Source organism: Felis catus, chromosome B3, assembly GCF_018350175.1.
Source record: "Felis catus isolate Fca126 chromosome B3, F.catus_Fca126_mat1.0, whole genome shotgun sequence".
NCBI classification, from domain to species: domain Eukaryota; kingdom Metazoa; phylum Chordata; class Mammalia; order Carnivora; family Felidae; genus Felis; species Felis catus.
This window is the reverse complement of record NC_058373.1, coordinates 15,293,074-15,314,479: the sequence shown is the minus strand read 5'-3', so window position 1 is coordinate 15,314,479 and position 21,406 is coordinate 15,293,074. Positions and strand designations below refer to the sequence as shown.

General features: G+C 45.2%; 1 long non-coding RNA gene across 1 annotated transcript; it reads right to left on the bottom strand.

The window, feature by feature from the left end:
- Positions 1 to 17,486: 17,486 nt before the first annotated feature.
- On the bottom strand, positions 17,487 to 18,009 carry LOC109501131. The gene is made up of 2 exons (XR_002159091.3): positions 17,699 to 18,009; positions 17,487 to 17,619 (listed from the first exon to the last, which is right to left on the bottom strand). It is a non-coding gene; the product is annotated as an uncharacterized LOC109501131 (long non-coding RNA).
- Between the last annotated feature and the right edge of the window lie 3,397 nt (positions 18,010 to 21,406).

Genomic DNA, 21,406 nt, shown 5'->3' with positions numbered 1-21,406 from the left:
TAAAATTAACAACTCAGGAAACCACAGATGCTGGCGAGGATGCAGAGAAAGGGGAATCCTCTTGCACTCTTGGTGGGGATGCAAACTGGTGCAGCTGCTCTGGGGAACAGTGTGGAGGTTCTTCAAAAAAGGAAAGCTAGAACTACCCTATGACCCAGCAATTGCACTACTAGGTATTTACCCAAAGGATACAGAAGTGCTGATTCATAGGGGAACGTGTACCCCCACGTTTACAGCAGCATCATTGACAATAGCCAAAGTATGGAAAGAGCCCAAATGTCCATCCGCTGATGAATGGATAAAGATGTGGTTTACACATACAATGGAATACTACTGGCAGTGAGGAAGAATGAAATCCTGCCATTTGCAACAATGTGGATGGAACTGGAGGGTATTACGCTAAGCAAAATCAGTCAGTCAGAGAAGGACAGATATACGTTGTCACTCACGTGTGGAACTTGAGAAACTTAACAGAAGACCATGGAAGAAGGGAAGGGAAAAGAGTAGTTTCAGAGAGGGAGGGAGGCAAACCATAAGAGGCTCTTAAGTACAGAGAACAAGCTAGGGGTTGATGGGGGGGGGGGAGAGGGAAAAATGGGGGATGGGCATCGAGGAGGGCACTTGTTGGGATGAGCACTGGGTGTTGTATGTAAGTGATGAGTCACGGGAATCGACCCCCAAAACCAAGAGCACACTGTATACGCTGTATGTTAGCCAACTTGATAATAAACTATATTAAAAAAAATTTTTTAAATAAAAGGATGGGTGAGGTTTACATTTTCCTTGGGGAACATTTGGGGTTTTAGTATACAAAGTCGCTGTTACGCAGTCTTACAATATTGTTCAGATCTTCCAAAACTGTGTTCATTTTTGCCTACTCGATGGATTGGAATCTCCCAATGAAATTCTCTTTCTCCTTACGTTTTTCACAGGTTTTCTTTCTTTTTCTCTCCCTTTCTTCTCCCTTTCTGTCCATCCGTCTGTCTCCATACAATGGGATGCATGTATGAAGGTCCCTATTATTGTATCTTCGTTGTGACTTTTCCTGTTATCATGACCTTTCTAGTCTCTTCTTGAAACCTCCCCTAAGAGTTGTATTGTGGCATTAAAATTGTAAGCCTAGGGGTGCCTGGGTGGCTCAGTCGGTTACGAGTCTGCCTCTTGATTCCAGATCAGGTCATGAGCTCACGGATCATGGATTCGAGCCCTGCAAGGGGCTCCTTGCTGAGCAGAAATCCTGCTTAAGATTCTCTCCCTCCGTCTCCCCCACTTGAGTATGCTCTCTCTCTCTCAAAAAACTAACAGTAAAGAAATAAAATAAATAAAAAATAACATATGAAATAAATCCAGTGCATACGAATTTTCAAGCTAGTCCATCAGGGCATCTGAAAGGAAAGGAAATTTCTAGAAACTTCAACCTCGAATAGGATAAAAGTCTCAGAGTACGACTAAAGCTGAAAGCAACGCAGGCCTGAGCCGACGGAGCAGGCTTATGAACTCACCAATAAAAGGGGAAGTATGATTCCTCCAGGGCACGTCTACTTCTGGAGCACAATTAAAACCACCAGCATAATCGATTTTTTCCTCACAAATTGGTAGAGGAGTGGATCTATTTCTCACCCAACAGCTCGATTCCAGCAGTTCCTTCAAATCTAAACTTTTCATCCAAACACACCTTTGTGTTGGATGTGTTCGGCTAATGTTCTATTCAAATCAATAGGCAAACACAAAAGATTTCAGGCGGGAAGCTGCATTATTCACTCTCTTGTCATTCGCCACTTGATGGGGGCACGAGGGATGGTGACTGGGAGGAACGATTTATTTTTTAATGCGTGCGACTCATTTTACGGGCCCGGTTTTCCGAGTCGTGTCGCTAAGAAGCAACGTCTTATCAGATGGGCCCAAAGCAAGAGCCTTAGGTAACAATGAAATGACAGGTGTCACTCACACGCTTTGGAAGTTATAATCAGTACAGAAGTTAAATAATATATCAAAGGACTCCCCGTCTTTTTATGACTATAAAAATAGGAGAGACTGACTACCTCAGCGCTCACAATATTGTGGATATGGTAAGTCTGAACGTGCCATCAGACTGTGTCCAGCTCTTTTCCCCACCAAACTTTAATATTTTTTTTTTCCTAATTGTAGAGGGGTATGTGGATGCTTTGTAACTGGTGCTGGGATTTTTTTTTCCCCTCCCCAATGCTTCTTGCCAAGGATATCATTATGAGATTCTGCAGTAACCAGCATTCTTCTGTTCAAATTTATATCAATTAGTTTAGGACAGTAATTCAATTGGACGGCCCACTGGATTTTGAAAGACTCGCGACCATGTCAAAGTGACGACCTTTTTCCTTCTCTCTCGGCCAAAAGCAATTTTTTAACAAGGAGCCCTGGAAAGAAATGCTGGTTTGATAATTAGTTATTGATCATGGCCAATGCCATGGCAAACGCCATTGGATTAGTCAGAAACCAGCAAATCAGGACATGGGAGTCTCCCTTGTCAAGATTTTGAGGGGGGGGGGGGGAGAGTGGTGGGAATAAAGCAAAGAGCTGGCAGAATAAGACATCAAAAATGGCTTAATTAAGTAGGCTTCATCTTTTATAGAGACTCTTTTTATTTTCAAAAGTAGCAATAAATACCTTGAACCTGGGTAGATTCAAAAAAGCTGAATTATCTAAAACCACCAGGTTAAAACAGAACCCCTTAATAGTGTATCTCCATTAAAAACACTATGAAATACCAGAAATGAGTTAAGCAGGCTGGGAGACCACTCAAATTGCTTGGAAACAACACCAGGCAAAGTTATTTTGATAAATTAACCCTGCTTTGGCCAGCATTTTTGCCTCCCTAAGATACCATTAACCCCCATGCCCTGAAATGCCCATTAGAAACAATTTGGATACATGCACAAGGAGACCATAACAATTATAGACAGTAGCTTTAAAAGTATAATTGACTTTTTCTGAGCGCGAAATTAGGCACCACTTTAGGGCTGCATAAAAATCTCCACATATGAGCCACTTAATGGAAGGGGAAAACTTAAAAGAATGATTTGATTGTACTTTGAGGGGGGTGGGGAAGGTTTCCATTCGTTGTACGATTTCTTCCAAGAATAGGAAAAAAAAAAAAAAAAACACTGAAAGTGTACAACAAGGTGACAACGAAGTCACAACTTCTAGCTAGTTTGAAGGTGGGTAGGCCCAGCCCCTGGGGCTCACAAGCAAGACTGGAGGCCTTGCCATGGGCTATCTTTCATGAGGGGGTTTTAGGTTGAAATCAATCAGCTGCATGACTAATTAGCTACAGTGTAGAAATACTCTTTTTTTTTTTTTAATTTTTTTTTCAACGTTTATTTATTTTTGGGACAGAGAGAGACAGAGCATGAACGGGGGAGGGGCAGAGAGAGAGGGAGACACAGAATCGGAAACAGGCTCCAGGCTCCGAGCCATCAGCCCAGAGCCTGACGCGGGGCTCGAACTCACGGACCGCGAGATCGTGACCTGGCTGAAGTCGGACGCTTAACCGACTGCGCCACCCAGGCGCCCCAGTATAGAAATACTCTTAAAAATAATATTATTTTAGAGGTAAATATGTGAATTCAGAGCAGGTGAATCAAACCACTCAGTCTCACCTTACGGTTTCCTCTTTGGGGAAGTTACCTTTTCCCCAGACAAAAAAATACAAGTAAAAAAAAGCACATATCCACTAATTTTGCATCCGATTTCAAGGAGCTCTTATGATTCCGGAGAGTATAATCACGCCCGAGGGCTGGAACTGTTCAACGTAAGAAAGAGATCAGTGACACTTAGCTTGCTGTCACAAAACGCAAAGTTATGCCCCAAGAATCAGTCATTTCCCTATTTCGAAAGATGGTCAGACCAAATCGGGACAACGATTTGACTGGGGTGTCAAAGCGAAGGCTCGAATCCCCGAGATTATGCACACCCCTGTTTCAAGGTATCTCGTGGCTTCCGGCCGATGTCAGATTCTGTCACATGAGAACTGTCCATCTCTAGAAGTGTGACAATCTCCTGGAGTTCTTACAACTCACAGCAGCTACAAGGATCCAATTTCCCACCCTCACTTTTTAATGCCAACCTAACCATGAAGATTTAAACGAAATTTTGGTCATTGAGAGGCTGATGTTTATTGCTGTTTATATTAATTCCATCCTCTCAGGAAAAGCAGCTCAACATTGTGTGTGTGTGTGTGTGTGTGTGTGTGTATAAGAGATTTTAGAGAATCAAATAAAAAAAAATAGGGGCGCCTGGGTGGCTCAGTCAGTTGAGCGTCTGCCTCTGATTTTGGCTCAGATCATGATCTCACAGTTTGTGAGTCTGAGCCCCACATCGGACTCTCTGCTGTCAGCCCAAAGTCTGCTTCAGATCCTCTGTCCTCTTCTCTCTCTGCCCCTCCCCCCCCCAACTCTCTCTCTCTCTCTCCTCAATTCAAAAATAAATAAACATTTAGGGGCACCTGGGCGGCTCAGTCGGTTGAGTGTCCGACTTGGGCTCAGGTCATGATCTCACGGCTCATGGGTTCGAACCCCACGTCGGACTTTTTGCTGACAGCTCAGGGCCTGGAGCTGAGGATTCTGTGTCTCCCTCTGTCTCTGTTCCTCCCCTGCTCACACGCTGTCTCTCTCTCTCTCAAAAAAATAAATAAATAAATAATAAATAAATAAATAAATAAATAAATGTTTATTTAAAAACATTTTTTTTAATTAGATAAGTAAAATAACTCCTATATGTGAAGACCCGGGACTTCAAAGTGAGTGCTCTAGTCCTGGTTTGACCTTTAATGAGCCGGCTGACCTTGGACACACCGCATCAATTCTCTGGTCTTGATTCTCATCTATGAAATGAGTATGGTGCCTAAACCCTCACTGTTCATAGCGGTCCAGGGATAAACAGCACTGGCGTCACCAGGGAGCTTGCTGAAAATGCAGAATCTTGGGCCCCTAGTCAGACCAACTGAATGGGAATCTGCATTTTAACCAGATCTTCAAGGGGGCTCTGGTCTAAAGGACGTTGTTTTGTTTTGTTTTGTTTTGTCTTAGGCTTTTTTATTTATTTTGAGAGCGAGCGTGTGTGCATGAGCAGGAGGGGCAGAGAGAGAGGAAGGAAGAGAGAGAGATTCCCAAGCAGGCTCTACACTCAGCACCGATGCGGGCCTCGATTTCACAACCGAACAATCGTAACCTGAGGCAAAAAGCAGAGAGTCGGACGCGCAACCCACCGGCCGAGCCACCCAGGCGCCCCTCTGGGGTAAAGGACTTTCGAGATCGCTTCGGCGCCTCTTAACGGAGGTCGAGAGGGAGGCAAATCGCTTAAATACAAGAGGACAGCCCAACACTTCTCTCTTGTGTCTGTGTTGTGTTGATTCACTCTCAAACGGCTAGCTTCTTTACCCCAGGAGCCTTTGGGCTCATGTTTATTTTCTCGTTTGGCTAAACAAATGCGTCGTCAGGTGCCCCCCCCCCCCCCCCCCGGGCGAGAGGGAAGGAGGGGGGAGGGAGGAAGGGGGGAGGGGAGAGGGGAGGGGGGCTGGAGCAAAATGGGCTGAGGACCCTACTTCTGCTGCCCCGTCCGTCTGACTCACAAGTTTTCCACTGGGGTCACGGCGCAGGGAATTCAAACCCCTTTACCACAAGGGCTCATCTCCGCCTCCATCCAAACTAGGAAAGCACAAGAAATAAATAATCTTATCTGTCTTTTTTTTTTTTTCCCAGCATCACCTGATCTGTCAAGTGTGTCTTTAGTAACCCTATGCCAAGCTGACAGATCCCCCCCCTCCCATATCTGGATCGGTGGGGACAGCACCCCACCCCTCGGAAGATTCACTTACAGTAACTGCGGGGACGCCAGCGGAGAATGAACAATAGAAAGTTGTCAAGCCCGACAGCCAGCCCGGGATGTATGAGCGCCGAGCTGACAGCGAGGGCCTCAGAGGGTAAACTGCTTTGCTGGAACTAATTAAACAGATGAAATTATTACATGAATATGCAGATGTTGTTTACATTTTACCATATGGTATTATTTCAGGTAATAACTCGCAGGAGAATCCCTTCCTCTCATCAAGAGGAAATGGGTTGAAAAGAAGGCCCCCCGTGTCACCTTTCAGTTGCTAGGCAGACACTGATAACGCAGGTTTCCTCTCTCGAGTCGCAGGGAGTGTTCGGCCTGGATCCCCCTCGGTGGCACCGCAGGACGGAAGCTGGGGCTCCTCGCGGAAGGGATGGGGGAGGGGCGGGGGAGGGAGGGGCGGGAATGGACGTGCCGCCAGTTTGCCAGGGGCAAGTCCGAGCCGACCGACTGGTCCCACGCCACCGCAGCTGGCATCTCCTCCAAGGCCTGGGAGTGTGGCTGCGAAACAAGCAAGGCAGAGGACTGGGAAGCCCATACCTCAGAACCGAACCCTCCTCCGAACGAGTCTCGAGAGAGGGGCGCCCATCAAAGGAGACCATGCACTTGGCCGCGGAGGCTGGGCGTTAACTGAGAAAGCTTCCGGGAGAGCAGGTGCAGCCCACCCGAACAGAGCCCGTTGTTCTCTCCACTCAACCCGCCCTTCCTCGCGGTTCCTTGCACATCTCTGTCAACACATTAAAACATGAAGCCAGGGGCCCCTCTGACTCGGAGTCCTTCTTACCCCTCATCACCCGCATCCACAGAATCACCAGGACCTCCGGGTTTTGTCTCGGCAATGACCCTCACGTGTCTTCCTGCCCCACCCCCCACCCCTTCTCGTGTCCCGCCCCCAGCTCCCCTCCCCTGTCCTCCAGCGTTTGTGATTGAACTATCCCAGCCTCCTTCCTTGGCTTATTCTCTGCCGTTTTTATTCCAGCCTTGGCTCCGGTATCAGAATCATTTCCAAAATTCAGATCTCATCGGGACTCTCCCCCTGGCGTGTCATTGGGTTCCGGCCCAAGCCAAACTCACCGACCTGCTCTGCAAGGCTGTATCTACTCTGTATTCTACCCATTTTAATTCTGTTCCAGTTTTCATACTGGAACTGGCTGGCTCCTGGGCTGTCCCCACACCTGGGACATCTCCTCACTCCCTCCTTCCTCCTAGCCAGCAGCTAATCATTCTTTCATGTTTGTGTTGGGATCCGTTGTAATGATTGTTATTTTTTTAAAGAAAACATAGGGGCGCCTGGGTGGCGCAGTCGGTTGGGCGTCCGACTTCAGCCAGATCACGATCTCGCGGTCCGGGAGTTCGAGCCCCGCGTCAGACTCTGGGCTGATGGCTCAGAGCCTGGAGCCTGTTTCCGATTCTGTGTCTCCCTCTCTCTCTGCTCCTCGCCTGTTCATGCTCTGTCTCTCTCTGTCCCAAAAATAAATAAACGTTGGAAAAAAAATTTAAAAAAAAAAAAAGAAAACATAACCATCTGATCTGGTGGCCCTAAAACCCTGCATTATTTACTCCTTGGAGATAAGTGGGCCAAAGAGCCTTCTCTGAATTTATCCACACCTTTTCCATGCTCACATCAAACATATATATATATATATATATATATGTATATATATATATATAGTCTTTTTTACAGGCCTGGGATCCTATTATTCATGCTACTCTGCAACTAGTTCATGTCACTTAACAATGCCATGGACATTATCTAGATCAAAAGATAGAAGTAGAACACATTCTTTGTAATGCTGCAAAATATTCCCTGCTGCACATACACCATCATTTACTAAACCATTTTGCTCTCACTGAATATTCAGGACTTTTTCCTTTCTTTACCTTTTTTCTCCTTTCCTCTTGTTTGTCTTCCTTTGCAAGTAAAAATAATACTATGACAAATGTTCTTGTCCCGAAGTCCTTCCACACTGATATCAGCCTTTATTTCCAAAGAATAGGTTTCCCAAAGTAGGTCTGCAGAGTCTAAAGGCACATGTGCTTTTAAATGTAACCGGGGCACCTGGGTGGCTCTGTTGGTTAAGCGCCGGACTTCGGCTCAGGTCACGATCCCACAGCTCGTGGGTTCGAGCCCTGCGACGGGGCTCTGTACTGATAGCTCCGAGCCTGAAGCCTGCTTGGGAATCTGTGTCTCCCTCTCTCTGCCCCTCCCTTGCTTGTTCTCTCTCTCTCTCAAAAATAAACACTTAAAAATTTAAATGTAATAGATATTTCCAGATGGTTTCCCAAAAAGTTTGCAATAATCTATACTTTAATCAGCAATACATACATGAGAGTGCCCATTTGCCCACATCCTTGATCGATATCATCTATTACCTCTTTTTAATGTGGCCTTTGTGGCTGTTTATGCCTTGGCAATAAGAATGATAAAACTGTTGCCTTGTTTTCGTTTGTGGTTCCTTCACTGTTAGAGAAGTTCAGCAGCTTTTACTAAGTTCATTTTCTGCCAGGATTTCCTCTTCCTTGAAAACTCTACACGGGTATCTAGTCCCCATTTTTCTCATAAGTTGTTTGTCTGCCTTGTAAATGTGGAGGCCTTGGTGGGCTAGGTCTTTGTCTGTTGTGTGCATTGCAACATATCTTCCCAGGCTTGGTCTGTTTTCCTGTAGAGCTTCTTGGTTTCTTCAGTCCCTTGAGACGGTCTTTTCCCATGCTAAGTTTATTCGAATAGTCATTGGATGTTTAATTAGTTTATTTTTATACTTCCTTTATCTTTTGGAAAATTTTCTTGGCTCGTTTCGCTATTTTTCCATGTGAACTTTAAATTCCTTCTGTCACATTCTTCACTCATTCTCAAAAATAGGGATTGGACTTCTGATTAGAATTATAGCAAGTGTGTATACTAACTTGAGAACGTTTGGTTGACATCTGAGGTTGTTGTGTAATGAAAATATTACTCACTATTCTTTCTAACTTGTTTCTTGTTTTTGACCTTCAATGTAATTTTGAAATTTTCTTCACTTACATCCTTTGACTTGTTACATTTTTTTTCTCGGAATTGTACTTTTTATTGTATTATCATGAATGCATTCTTTTCTTTTAAATCTTTTCACTTTCAACTAATTGTTTCTATACTTTCTATGAATATCCATATTACCTTATTAATTCTAATTATTTATTTTGTCTTTTTAATTCTAACAGATTTCAGTGGCTTCTCTTAGGTTTATCAAGTATGCCATTATACCAATAAAGATACTTTTCTTTTTCAATAAGTAGTTTATTTCATTTTCTTGCTTTATTGCATAGCTAAAACCTCCAAAGAATGTTAAATAATAGTGATGATTGTGGGAATTATGCATTGTATCTGAAGTTAATAAACAAATTAGTAGAAAATACTGATTTTCGTATTTCAACATTTAATATAGTGTTCATTGTTGGTTATGAGATACAGACTTTTATCGTATTTATTGTATTTTGCTATAAAGAGTTTATCGGTAATAGCTTCCAAATTTTAGAAAGTGCCTTTTTGACATTTATTGATTAAATAAATTCTGCTTGTTGATATAATTAATTCTGTTGGTAAAAGTCCAAATGTTCGGGGCGCCTGGGTGGCTCAGTCGGTTAAGCGTCCGACTTCGGCTCAGGTCACGATCTCACTTTCCGTGAGTTCGAGCCCCGCGTCGGGCTCTGGGCTGATAGCTCAGAGCCTGGAGCATGCTTCCGATTCTGTGTCTCCCTCTCTCTCTGCCCCCCCCCCCCCGTTCATGCTCTGTCTCTCTCTGTCTCAAAAATAAATAAACGTTTAAAAAAAATTTTAAAAAAAAGTCCAAATGTTCATGTGTTTAAGTTTCTATATGTTATATGTTTATGTTCTATATGTTTACGTTTCTATATAAGTATGTTATTCTCATAATAACACATTGCTAAATTCAACTTAATACATTTTTGAATTTATATTTTAAGCAAAATTGTACCATCTTAAAAGTTTTGGAAGTAAGGTTTTCATAGCTTTGTAACCTAAAATGAGACACTCTGGTTTGGACTGGCCCAAAGCCCCGTGACTCAGTGTGGGTTTTAGAACCGTAACATTGATATCACCTGAGCACCTGTTAAAACTGCAAAATCTTATGCTTCCCCTAACCTACTGAATAATTATCTGCAGTTTAACAAGATCCCCAGGTGATTTGAACGTACATTGAAGTTTGAAAGGCACCGGTGTTAAATAACACAGTGATTATCCACTGTTTAAAAGTCACATCACACTCTGCCCCAAACCATTTGGTCCGGGCACCTATTTAAAAATGGTAAACAACCGATTAACTTCCGAAATTTTTCTTCTGTCTGTTGAGTCATTGTCTACCTCTTCTTGAACCAAGTCTGAATTGTTATGTATTGCAAGGTAATCACGTTTCCTCTCATTTTTCCCTACAAATACACCAGGATGCATACACGAAATCTCCAAGGATATCCTTCCAACATCTGCAGCTCTTCCCTAGTGCCTAGGCCGCTGCTCCTTGAGCATTGACTTCTTCCTGTGTCATGATACTTATCAGATTTTATTACTGTATCTTCTTTAACTGCCTGTCTCCTCTGTCAGACCCAGGAGGGAAAGACGCCGTGTCTATTGTGTTCATTTTTGTATGTCTGGCACTAAGCAAGGTGAGACACGTAGTAGGCATTCAAGAGATATGCTGAGTGACAACTGAACGAATGGATGGATAGATGGGTAAGCAGAGTGTTCTTAGCGGTAGTGACAGATACATGATTATCTTTGTGTCCTTTGTACATAGCCCAGCATCTTACAAGCTTCCTGGCCCATGGAGGACACTCAAATTGCCTCTTCCTTTTTTAATGTGTATTTTTGAGAGAGAAAGAGACAGAGTGCGAGCAGGGAGAGAGAGGGAGACACAGAATCTGAAGCAGACTCCAGGCTCTGAGCTGTCAGCACAGAGCCTGACCCAGTGCTCGAACCCACGGACCGGAGATCATGACCTGAGCCGAAGTCAGAGGCTGAACCGGCTGAGCCACCCAGGCGCCCCTCAAATTGCCTTTTAAAATGCAAAGTGCTTTGTAAACTTTAAAGAGATATAATGACAGTGCTTGGGGGATACTATGGTAAATAAAAAAGAAATAGTCTCCAGAGAATCCTACTTACAATCTAGTAACTTATTTTGTTTTTGTTTTAACTTGATTAGGTTTACAGTTTAATGAATTTTGGAACTTCGCTTGCGTTCTCAACTTTCATACCCGCCTAACGAATATCCTCACAGGCAGGAAATCATTGCATGAAAGAATTTTGTTTTTCAAAATCCGACAAAAATAACTGATTGCCAGGGCTAGGAAGTAAGTATTTGATTGTCAGGCTTGACAACAATCAATCTCAGGTTAAAAACAAAACAAAATGAACAACAAAAAAAACAAAAACCAAAAAAAATCAAAGGTGAACATGAACTCACAAAGCCAACTTCATCCCAGGATACCACAGGAAAACCAAAGTCAGTGCTGAGAGAATAATTGCCTAGAAAGTGTTGAACAATATACCCAATGCTCAGCTTCTGGACAGGTGGGCATTGAGGGCCATCTTGAGACACTGGCGAAGTTCTAGTTTCTGTATTTGAACCTCATCTCATTTATTCTTTCTAGGCATTCCCCAGCTTATGGCCAGATTGTTTCCAAATGGTGGTTTTAAAACTGTTGTTTATAATTCATAATATTGCTCCTGTGAGGGAAGTGTTGGGATCCCAGGACAAACCACAGGAAGCTATTGGGTGAATACATAATGGAAAGTTGGTGTTAAGACGACCAGCCACGTAGTGCATCTGAGGATTGTTTTCTGATCATGTGGGACCCGAGAACAAATATCAAAGTAGACACTTGTATCAGTCGGGGTTCTCCAGAAAAACAAAACCAGTAGGGTGTGTGTGTGTGTGTGTGTGTGTGTGTGTGTCTTAAGAAATTGGCTTCTAGGATCGCAAGGCTGGAAAACTTGACACCTCCAGGGCAGGGCAGGAGGCTAAATTTTCCAGCAAAAGCTGAGGCTGTGATCCTGAATCCAAAATCTGTAGGAGAGACCAACAAGCTGGAGACTCAGGCAGGGTTTCTATATTGCATTCTGGAATCAGAATTCCTTCTTCTCTGGGAAACCTCAGGCTTTGTTTGCCTCTTAAGGCCTAGGAATGATTAGATGAGTCCCACCCACATTACAGAGGACAATCTTTTCCATATAAAGCCAACTGATCATAGATCTTAATCCCATCTAGAAGATACTGGGCTCCGTAGTCCACTTAAGATGACGGGTCAAATGAAACCTTCCTACAGAGGCTGTTTCCGGTCCCATTCCACAACCACTGCCCCTAACAGCACAGCCTCCTGGCCCCGAGGAATAACTTCTACTAAACTAGGGGTCACAAAGCACATTGTGGGGGAGCTGGCAGATGACGGCGGCGACAGAGTGGGCTTGCTCTAGAACGAGGGGTCAGGGGTGGAAAAGAATTCTGACCAGTTGGACCAGCTCCTCTCTGGCCAGCCCTCGCCACATGGGAGCTGTGTCAGTGTTGCCAGATTTGTTACTTTTTTCAAGCGAGGCTGGAAGTCCAGATTTTTATGTGAGATTTCCCAGTAAAGAAAACACCCTGCCCGCTGCCAATTTGAGATTCCTCCCCTAACTTTTTTCTTTGATGTCTTTCTTTCCGGTAATTCTGTGTTCTCACGTCATCTGAAAGTTCAGAGTAGCCGCAGTGTGAGCACCAACCCCAGTGGGACATCTGGGGAGAAGGCGAGGAGAGGAGGAAGATGGGAGGGGCTTATCCCCAGGGCTCATTTGTCCAAAGCCAGAAGGTGGGGGGCGGGGGATTCTAACACAGGATTTTTTTTTTTAATTTTTATTTAAGGTTTTTTTGGGGGACAGAGAGGGACAGAACCGGCGCGGGGGAGGGGCAGAGAGAGAGGGAGACCCAGAATCCCAAGCAGGCTCCAGGCCCTGAGCTGTCAGCCCAGAGCCCGTCGCGGGGCTCGAACCCACGAATGCAGATCATGACCTGAGACGAAATCGGACCCTCAACTGACTGAGCCACCCAGGCACTCCCCTCTCGGGCTAACTTCTAAAAGGCTAGAAGGAGGAATCATCAACCACTTGCTCATTTCTACAGGCAGAGGTGTTTTCTTATCTCGTTGTGTTTGTTCAGGAAAATCCCCAGGGTACTCAAGACGGGAAGGGGTCTCAGCAAGTCCCAAGGGAGCAATAGAGCCGCCTACTCATGCCCTACCCTTCCCCTGTGGTCTCACATCTCCCCTGGGTACGGGGCCTGAGGCCATGCGTCCCTCTCCTGCATCTGTGTGAGATTCAACCGAGGGCCCGTTGAAAATGCAGATACGGGCTACGCTCCAGAGAGTCCAATCAAATACATTTAAGGCACCGGCTTTCATAAAAAAGCTCCCCAGGTGAGGTAAACTGAGGACAAAATGTTTCCAGAACACTGCCCTCGGGGAAGGAAAGCATTGTATTTTAGGAACTACTCCAGGAGGCCCTTGGAAGCTGGAAGCTCCACCCCAAGGCAATGTATGGGGCCTGGCGCTTTATCTAAGTCACAAATGTTTACTGGGTAACAAATGTTATGCGGGTAAATCTGAAAGTTTTGGCGTCGACGGACCTGGTTGTCTTCTCTTAACTGAGAGGCCAGGGACGGGCTTCTGTAACAATTGGCCTTCGTGCCTTCAAGGGGCCCTTGAACGCGTTCAGAAAATGTCTCGATGGGGAAATTTGCACTGCAAGGGCCCATTATCCGGAGCGTGTCTGCTAGGTGGGCAAGCAGGGAAGTTCACACACATGCTTATCTCTTTTCCCCACACCTAACTTCACTTTCCCAAGACTTGAAAAAGCCTCACCAGGCCTGAAACTAAACATCGAGACGCGGTCTTTCAGTAGGATTTGCATTTAATCCCACGTCTATGTAGATAAGCGATTAAAACACATACTGTCCTTTCTTTGCCACTTTAGATAAAGAACCACAGATACACCTATCAGGGCCTTCAGCTGTTAGCTCGAAGGCAGACGAGCACCGTTTGCCTCCGAGGGATTTTTCTGTGCCTGACGGTCAAAGACAACGTTCTGTGCAACAACTCTAGGCAAACTGTTGACAATCTCAGAAACCCTTTGGAGCGTGCATGCTACACATGACCACCCTTCCTTGGCTTATCAAAGGGGTGAAGGAAATGAAAGGTCCTAAAATCCTGCTAACGTGAGAGATGTGGCTTCCGTATGGGAAGAAAAGTATTCGAGGCAACTGAGATTAGCAACTTCCTGTATCTGGAAGGTATCGCTTTTTTTTTTTACCATGCTTGTACCCTGCATGCCAGATGCAATAATTTCTTAGATAACCGGGCTTTTCTATTCCTCATCTGCAGTGACTGATAAAAAAAATGCCATTTTCAGGCATTGAAATTGGAGAAATAAGAGAAAGAAACTTTGTCGATGCTTTCTGGTTTTTTTTTTTTTTAATTTTTTTTTTCAACGTTTATTTATTTTTGGGACAGAGAGAGACAGAGCATGAACGGGGGAGGGGCAGAGAGAGAGGGAGACACAGAATCGGAAACAGGCTCCAAGCTCTGAGCCATCAGCCCAGAGCCCGACGCGGGGCTCGAATTCACGGACCGCGAGATGGTGACCTGGCTGAAGTCGGACGCTCAACCGACTGCGCCACCCAGGCGCCCCTGCTTTCTGGTTTTTAAAAAGTCTTCATGCAGAGAGTTTCAACCGAAGGCATATTGGAATAATCTAGAATGCTGTTTTTAAAGCGTTAATAGTTTCAGCCCCAGCCCAGATGGTGAAAACAAACTCCCCGGGGCTGACTCGGTCGTTTAAAACCTCCCAGGTGAGGGGTGCCTGGGTGGCTCAGTGGGTTGAGTGTCCTACTCTTGGTTTCGGCTCAGGTCATAATCTTATGGTTTGTGGGTTCCAGCCCCACGTTGGGATCCACACTGTCAGTGTGGAGCCTGCTTAGGATTCTCTCTCTCCTTCTCTCTTTGCCCCTCCTCCACTCATGTTCCCTCTCTCTCTCTCTCTCTTTCTCTCTATCTCAAAATGAATCAGTAAACTTAAAAAAAAAAACCTCCCAGGCAAGCCTAAAGTAGCCATGATTGTGAGCCACCACAATCCCACACATCAAAATCATACCTAGGGGCTGCCTTTCAGGTGAAACCACCTTTGAGATGACGCCCTTTGAGATGACGACCTCAATGGCTAAAAACCTGAATGGGGCTCATGGCAATTCTTCCTCCCAAACTCTGTGCCGCACTGAAGCGTCCACGTGAGGTTCCACTGACAAAAGAACATGCAGTGACACAGTAAGAGAGAATTCTGAGCTATGGCAAAACACCAATACTTTTATTGAAGCGACGGGTACTCCAGGGGTCATTTTTAAATATAAGGGATCCACGGGTTTGGTTTGAATTGGGGGCAGGAGGGATCTGAGCAGACGCTCAGTTAAGCCCAACAAATACCTTGATCTACTTGTTCTCTCTCCACAGTGACCTGCCCCCAGCCCTCACCCACCTGCCATTATCTCGGAAATTAGACTGGACCAGGCAGTGGCTATTGCTACTCATCAGTTATTTATAACTGATCATTTATGACTGAGCTGGCCGTTCAGAAAGCGCCCCCTCCTAAGTTTTCTATATTAGCGTTTGCAGCTGGTTGTCTGTATTCGTGGCTAAGCATCGGGTTAGACGGGCAGATTTACGCAGGGATGAAGGACCACACAGGAATTGGAACAGAAGCATCCAGGCATCTCTGTGCCGGCCGGGCACCCGGGCATGGTGCTCTGTCAACAACGGTTGGTATTCCCTCTCTTCCCATTCAGGAATGGTTAAGGTCTGGAGAGGGCAATGACAGCAGCAAAATAAGCCACAAACAAACAAACAAACAAACGCTACCTGGTAAGCTGCCTTGGCACATTCACACACCTCCTGGAGAACTCAGTCTAGGGAATCGGATAAGTCCACCACCTTGACTTTGAATCAGAGCCTGCACTGGTTCCTGGAGGAAACCCAGTCATTACAGGGGGTTAGTTTTTTGTTTGTTTGTTTGTTTGTTTGTTTTTGAATTTATTCCCTCTAGGTAAAATTACAACTAATTTTTCTCGGAAGCACTCAAGATCTTTTGTTTTGTTTAGCACCATATCCTGAACACCGTAACTTATAAACAATCGGAGAATTTCCAGATGGTGGCAGACTAAAAGTTGCAGACATGGTGGGGTCTTTTGTGCCCGTCCAGGACCCAGGCTCACTCATCCAACTCCTGGATTCGAACTTCCTCAGAAATGTATGTAAGAAATTTCTACTACCAAAGTGAAGAACTCTGGTAGCAGCTCCTGACAAGGGGGTGATCTGGGCAAGTGAGGGGCCCCTGGAGGGAGGTAGTTTTCCGTTCCAACGAGAGTGAACATCCACGACGAGGGGCTGCCGCAGGCTGCTTCTGGAGGTGACCCACGGCGATGGGGCGTCACACTCTTCTCGTGGCGAATCTGCATGCGGGGTTCAGGTACCAGCCCAGACATCATTGCTCAGACCACATTCTCTGGGGCTTTCTAGCACATCACCTGGTTGTGCCCCCTGGCATTCCCCTGCACCTGTCATGTTCTGGTCTAGGTATGTGATTACTCGTTTATCTTTTGTCTCCCCTCCAAAGAAGGACAGAGCGATCAAAAGAGGGAACTTGGCTGTTCTGTTTGCCGCCTTATCTGCAGACCCCATCACTTCTTCGGGTGTCATGGCCACTCAATAAAGACCCATTGAAGAAGTGACCCATTGAAAAAGCGAAGTGTAGGGGAGTGAGGGAACCAGACCAGGAGGACGGTAGGCAGTGAATTTCCCAGGCCCTCTACTGGGTACGCGTGTAGGGGGAGGCTGGGGAATTTGGGGCCCACGTGAGTCTAGACAGGAGCCCAGAGGAAAGGGGGGAGGTAAAGAGGAAGCACTCTAGACCCTTACCAACCATTCAACGGCATGTATGCAACACTGATTTTGGAGACTCTCCGATAGCCCTTGCCCTGGGAATGCAAAACTAAATATCGCATGGCACCTGCCAGGTCTGAGGCGGGGAGACCAGCTGATGGACAAAAGCACCATTTGGAAGATGCTAGTAACAGTGGGCATCACCGTCACCATCATCATACCGCGGGTTTATTGAGCACTAATTACAGCACAAGATACCAATCCAGGTCATGTTGTGCATGAAGCAACTCATTGAATCCTCACAAAACCACATGAAGTTATCATCTCTATCTTGCAGATCCAGAAATGGAGGTTACATCAATTGTCCCAGGTCACAAAACCAATACATGGGGTGGTAGGTACGTAGGTAGAAAATTAAGGGGTTGTAGGGGCGCCTGCGTGGCTCAGTCAGTTGAGTGGCCCGACCCTTGATTTCAGCTCAGGTCATGGTCCCAGAGTTGTGGGATTGAGCCCCGTGTCCAGCTCCATGCTAAGGGCCTGCTTGGGATTCTCTCTCTCTCTCTCTCTCCTCCCTCTCTCTCTCTCTCCAAAAAAAAAAGAAAGAAAAAGACAAATCAAGTAGTTGTAAAGAAAAAGATGAGAGAGACAGAGTGAGCACCCTAACAAAACAGCAGCGTAAAGAATGACGTTTATTTTTCTCATGGGTGGTAGTCTTGGAAGATGGGCAAGCTTCTGGCCACTCCGGTCCCCCGGGTCCTTCCATCTCGTCTCTGCCATCCCCTGTTGTCATCTGTCTGGTTGAAGCTGAGGGAGGAAAAGGGGCAGGTGAGAGGTTCCCACTCCCACCCCCCTCCCATTGGCCAGGATCTGGTCAACTCCGTACCTCTCGTCACACAGGGGCTGAGGAGTACAGGTCTCTTAAAAATTGCACATGCCAGCTACAACTATATTCTTACGGAAAATGACACTGGTTAGACTGGAGTGGGCGGATAGTAACCTTTACCACAGTGGGAAAGCCATCACGCACACCTGACTCCCAAGCAGCAGGACGAGTGTGGACAAGTCAGTCCATCATGTTATCTATACGTGAGGGAAGGTGTAAAGGCCAGATCAGAGAAAGTAGGGAGAAAGATTAATATTCCACGTGACCCAGGCGGAGACCTAGTACACAGCGTAGTGATCACAGTCAATAATACTGTATGATATAATTCCAAATTGCTAAGACACCACATCTGAACTATTCTCACCACAAACATAAGAAACGATCATTGTGATGTCATCGAGGCGTTACTGCTAAGGTGACGATCATACCGCAATATGTAAATGTATCCGATCTACACATCGCACACCTTAAACTTACCCAATAAATGGGTCAAGCAGAATGAGAGTGGAATCTTCTTTGCCAAGACGACACGGCGTATACCGGATATATGCGCCCAAGCGGTAACAACATGAGCACATGCAGAAAATGTCATGTATTTCACTTGAGTATCAAAAAGTAGTCTAGTGGGGGTGGCGACGGGGACAGGGGGTGAAAGGGGTCAGGGATCGTGAGGACTGAGTCCGTGCAGAGGCAAGATGGTGAATGACCTTGTATTCCATACTGTGGAGTTAATGACAGTGGATAATCATGACCCTTTTTAAGCACAGGCCAGGGTTGGGGATGTGACTACATCTCTTGTTAGACTGTCTGAGCTTTGGATTGTCTCCTGGAGAAAGAAGCTATAAATCTACTCTGACTAACCCCTGTAGAGCGAATCTGATCCCCACGGGAAGTCGGTTCATCTCACAAACCATCAGAACCCTGAGATCCACACTGAGGTCAGTATTGCAAGGTGTTTCACTTCTCCAAAAAAAAAAAAATTTCTTTAACAATTGTATTCAGACATTATCTTAAGATTTTGTGCATACTTAGCGGCGCTTGGGTGGCTCAGTTGGTTAAGCACCCACTTCAGCTCAGGTCGTGATCTCACGGTTTGTGGGTTTGAGCCCCGCGTCGGGCTCTGTGCTGACAGCTCAGAGCCTGGAGCCTGCTTCGGATTCTGTGTCTCTGTCTCTCTCCTCCCCTCTCCCACTCACGCTCTGTCTCTCTCTCTCTCTCTCTCTCTCTCTCTCTCTCTTTCTCTTCTCTCTCTCAAAAATAAACATTAAAAAAAAGATTTTGTTCATAGTTACGATTGTTTCTAAGAAATGTTTTTTTTTATTTTAAATGATTTTTATGTATTGATTATTTATTATTATTTATCATTTATCCAGAATTCCCTCTTGAGGGTCCAGTTCGTGCCTATTCTTGGATAAGCCTCTTAAAATAGGGGGTCTTCACAGTCTTAGGGTCCCAGAGGGCTTTGAAAATCGGATGACAAAGAAACAAAAAAGAAAAAAAAATTGGATGACAAATTAGAATGTACACATATGATTTTGTTGGACTCCTGGGAAACAGGGGCCTATGGTCATTAATAAAGAACCTCACTCTTGAAGACCAAAAGGGGTCTTACCACAAAGGGAGGGCCAGCCTATACGTGGGGTGTGTCAGAGCCCCACAGAGTGGTCTTGATTGAGTTCTTTCTTTTCCAGACTCCCGAGATCCCAGAGCTGACAGAAAAGTGTGAGGAGTTCCAGGGACTGGTTTTCCTGAGACAAAAGGACAAACTGTATCGAGAGGTCCCTGCACGTCACAGAAAACAAGCCCAAGCCACATCTCTTGGGAGAGATGTTTGGCCTGAAGAGAGAAACTTGCAATCCCCAGTGGTAATTCAGACCAAACTGGTGGCTGTGTCTTTCCCAGTTTTTAAAAAATGCTATGTAAAAAAAAAAAAAAAAAAAAAAGTGTATTTGTACTAGTTTTGTTTTACTGATGAACATGGCATTTAGTTTCCAAGTCCAAGTTCTAATGGCCCTCCACAGGTTTTGTTATGCAAATTAGCATACCAATTTGCAGATAGGTAATAACTACATGCCTGTCTGAAGATCACCACCGTTCAAACACGTCCATCGCCATTGTTGTGTCTCCTTAGATATACATTTTTGGGAGATCACGGCTCAAGTTAGAAGTGAAAAATGCTTCTAGCTTCCCGTGACAGTTCCTCTGTCTAGAAAGCAATCAAAGGCTGCATTTTTTTAGTAACTAGATGCTGTTTTGATGGCTTAATCCCTCTGATTTTACAGTCCAGTCTTTTCTGGGTAGAGTCCCGAACCTGACTCTGAAAGTTCCTTAACTTTACATACACAGAAAAGATTTCAAAACTGATCTGTTCCCGATACCTCCAAGGTTCATTTGATGTGGGCGAACCAGACACAAAAACCAGCGTTGCTCCGAATTCCCCGATTATCTCCATGAAAGCAGCAGTGAGAAATTCGTGCCAAACCTGACCCAGCCATACTGAATTTCATGGTGGGAGCTTCAGTTAAGAAGAGTCAAAGATTCCCTGGCTTCTCACCAATCTGTCTACTAATAAATACACTGACTGTTGTAACATACAAGTGAAACAGATGCTATATTTTGCACTGATAGGTTTTCTTGGGAAAAGAATTCGGTGAATGTTTTCTGCAGTTCTTTTTTTTTTTATTTTTTTAATGTTTATTTATTTTTGAGAGAGGGAGAGTGAGAGAGAGACAAAGCACAAGTGGGGGAGGGGCAGAGAGGGAGGGAGGCACAGAATCGGAAGCAGGCTCCAGGTTCTGAGCTGTCAGCACAGAGCCGATGCGGGGCTCGAACTCATGAACTGCAAGATCATGACCTGAGCAGAAGTGGGACGTTTAAGGAAGGGAGCCGCCCGGGGGGCCCTTTTGTTCAGTTCTGAAGTATCTCCTTTTTTTTTTTTTTTTTTTTTTTGCAATACAGATACAGAACTGCTCCTGAAAGTGAACACTATTTTAAGTGAATTAGACATAGAGTTTACTTCCAGAGTGAACAAGGCAGCCTGCGGTACTTTGCAAACTTTTCGCTCATGTAGAGATCTCGCAAGTACCTCCAGGGTAGCTAGGAGATTTTTGCTGTGCTAGCAAACAAGGTACCTTTCCAGCCTCTGCAGCAGGATACAATGTCTCTCAACTTGGAGTGGTTCTATCACTCAGCACATGCTTATTAAGTACCCATGCACCCAGCGCTGGTGGGGAGCAGACCTCAGGCAGAGAAGGAGCCTCAGGGAACTCACAGCCTATCTGGAAAGACAGATCACAAATGAGTTGCAACAGTTAAGGCAATGCAATACGTATCATGCTTGGAAAGGCACGTCTCATAATAAGGCATCCCCGCATCCTGCAGAACTGCTAAGCCTTTCTCCAACACAGAGAGAGATTCTGAGACAGCTCCTTTAATTGTTTGGATTTTGTATGTCTAGACCCACGGATTTTGTATGTCTAGACCCACTTCCCGAGCAATCTGGATATAGAAGATACTATGGCATTAGCTATGAGCTTCAGACCCTGGCTCTGCCACTTTCCAGTGGTGTGACCTTGGCCAAGTTATTTCTCTGTGACTTAGTTTCCACATCTGTAAAATGGGCCCAATAAAAGTACCTGTTTCAAAAGATTGGTTGTCAAGCTTAATAAATGCAAGGGGTTTACAGACTGCTTAGCACACAAGAAGTGC